This window comes from Mandrillus leucophaeus, unplaced genomic scaffold, assembly GCF_000951045.1.
Source record: "Mandrillus leucophaeus isolate KB7577 unplaced genomic scaffold, Mleu.le_1.0 Scaffold556, whole genome shotgun sequence".
Classification (NCBI taxonomy): domain Eukaryota; kingdom Metazoa; phylum Chordata; class Mammalia; order Primates; family Cercopithecidae; genus Mandrillus; species Mandrillus leucophaeus.
In genome coordinates, this window is record NW_012105986.1 from 665,856 (window position 1) to 669,022 (window position 3,167).

Sequence of the window (3,167 nt, forward strand, 5' to 3'; positions counted from 1 at the left end):
GCCTGCTTTCACTATTTCAATTCAACATAGGATTAGAAATTCTAGCCAGAGCATTTAGGCAAGAAAAAGAACAAAAGTCATCTAAATTGGAAAGGAAAAAGGATAATTGATTCTCACTGTTCACAGAGGGCAAGATCTTTTATGTAGAAAACCCTAGAGATTGTGCAAGTGCGCACACACACACACAACTTTAGAGCTAATGAACTCAGCAACATTGCAGTATATAAAATCAACACACAAAAATCAGTTGCATTTCTCTATACTGGCAATGAATAATCTGAAAAGAAAATTAAGAAAAACATTCCATTTATAAAAATATCCAAAAGAATAAAATACGGTTAACCTCCTGCATAGTCAAAAGTCCACATACAATATTTGACTCCCCAAATGCTTAAGTACTAACTGCCTACTGTTGACCGGAAAATTTACCGATAACAACCTGTCAATTAATGCATATTTTATGTTATATGTATTATATACTATATTCTTAGAATAAAGTAAGATAGAGAAAAGAAAGTGATATTTTAAAAATCAGAAGGAGTCTCAATAATGTCTGGATAATTACAAAAAGAGGGAAAGAAAAAATAAGAACAAAATAAAATCACAAGGAAGAAAAAATATATTTGCAATTCATTCAGTGGAATGGATTATCACAAAAGTCATATCCTTGTCATCTTCACATTGAGCAGGCTGAAGACGAGGAGGAAGAGAAAAGATTGGTCTTGCTGTCTCGGGGTAGCAGAGGTAGAAAAGGTAGAGGAGGTGGAAGGAGAGGCAGGAGAGGCAGGCACACTTGCTGTAACTTCTATTGCAAAAACTGAGTATAAATCAACCTTGCAACTCAAATTCATGTTGTTTAAGGGTAAACTGTACTTAGGAATAGATTTAACTAAGAAGGGAAAAGATTGGTATGTTGAAAACTACAAAACATGACTGAAAGAAACCAAAGAAGATAAATTAATGAAAAGACATTTCCATTTTATCTTAATATTGTGAAGAGGACAAAATCACCCAAAGCAATCTGCAGATTCAGTGAAACTCCTGTCAAAATACCAACGGCATGTTTTGCAGAAATAGAAAAATCAATTCTAAAAGTTATAGGAAATCTCAGGAGATCCTAAATAACCAAAACATTCTTGAAAAATAACAAAATTAGAAGATTCACATTTACTAATTTCAAAACTTACTACAAAGCTACAGTATTCAAAAAAAAAAAAGTGATACTGGCATAAAAACAGCTATATAAGCCAGTGGAAAAGAACAGAAAGCCCAGAAATAATCACAGAAATATGGGGTCAAATGATCTTCAACAACAGTGCCAAGACCACTTAATGGAGAAAGGACATTCTCCTCAACCGATGGTGCTAGAAAAACTGAATATTCACATGCAAACAAGTAAAGCTGGATCCTTACATCATACTTTTTTAAACTCAAAATGAGTCAAAGATCTAAAGTTAAAAGCTAAAACTATAAACTCTTAGAAAAAACAAGGGAAGATCTTCATGAGATTGGATTTGACAATGATTTCTTGGATACAACACCAACAACACAGTCAACAAAAGTAAAAATTAAAGAACTGTTCTTTTCATGAAAGTTTAAAACTTTTTGCATCAAAGGACGCAATCAACAGAGTGAAAAGAAAACCCACAGAATGAAGAAAATATTTGCAAATGATACATCTGATAAGGGATTCAAATCCAGAATAAGCAACTCCTAAAACTCAATGACAAAAACAAACAACTCAATTCAAAAATGAGTATTACCACACGCTGAGCCGCCCTGCAGCTAGGACGCCACGTGCAAGCCGAAGCCGCACCTCCTGCAGGGCTCCTCTCACCAGCCAGGCACCACAGATGAGAGCTACACCCAGGCCAGCACTAGCAGCTCAGCCGCCAGCAGTGGCACCCCCATCTGCAGTTGGCTCTCCTGCTGCTGCGCCCCGGCAGCCAAGTCTGATGACCCAAGTGGCAACCAGTGCAGCTGGCGTGGCTGTAGGCTGTGCTGTGGGGCACACACTGGGTTATGCCCTTACTGGGAGCTTCAGTGGAGGAAGTAATGGTGAGCCTGCAAAACCTGACATCACTTACCAGCAGCCTCAGGGAACCCGGCTAGCACAGCAGCAGCAGCCTTTTTTCCATGAGATCAAACAGTTTTTGGAGTGTGCCCAGAACCAAGATGACATCAACAAGCTCTGTGGGGCTTTCAATGAAGTTCTCAAGCAGTGCAGACTTGCAAACAGATTGGCCTGATCAAGAAGTTCAAATTGGAGAAATGGAAAAGCAGCTTTCATAGCCAAGTTAATTCACTATTAAAATATAATTGATAGTAAAGGTATAAAGTATAACCATCAGTTAAACCTCTCGTGTGTCATTTGTAGCTTCCTTGCTTCAGAATTGAAATGGAAGAGGGTGTTCTAACTGTGTAGAATTTCATTAAGATGGTGTAGAATTTGGGGCTGGGCAAATGTTTGTGTGCCCTCCTTAAACTGGCTGTTACAATTTTATTCCTTGCGAGTTAATTAGAATAAGGTGATTTTCTTCCAAGAAAATGAATATTTTTCTAGAAGACAAACAAATGGTCAATAAATACATGCCTCAGTCATTTGGAAAATACAAATCAAAACCACAGTGAGATACCACTTCACACAAATTAGAATGGCTATTTTTCATGAAAATAACAAGCATTGATGATGATGTGGAGAAACTGGAACCCTCATGCATTGCTGGTGGAATGTAAGATGGTTCAGCTGCCGTGGAAAACAGTTTGGCAGTTCCTCTAAAATTCAAAACATAAAATTGCTATATAATCCAGCAATTCCACTCCTCAATATATACTCAAAAGAACTGAAAGCAGGGACTGAAATAGACACTTGTACACCAATATCCCTCAGGATCCATAGGGGACTGGTTCCAGGACCCCCCTTGGATACCCAAATCTGCGGATGCTTAAGTCCCATACATAAAATGGTGTAGTTTTGAGAAAGCAATCAGTAGACATAAGGGAAAAAATGGTGTAGTATTTATATAAACCTATGCATATCCTCCCATATGCCTTAAATCCTCTCTAGATTACTTATAATACCTAATATACTATAAATGCTATGTAAATCAATGTTAATACTGTATTTTTAAATTTGTATTATTTTATTGTTGTATTTTTTTTTCCAA

General features: G+C 37.0%; 1 pseudogene; it reads left to right on the forward strand.

Annotated features, from left to right (window-relative positions):
* Positions 1-1,853: 1,853 nt before the first annotated feature.
* On the forward strand, positions 1,854-2,249 carry LOC105552430 (annotated as a pseudogene).
* Positions 2,250-3,167: the final 918 nt, after the last annotated feature.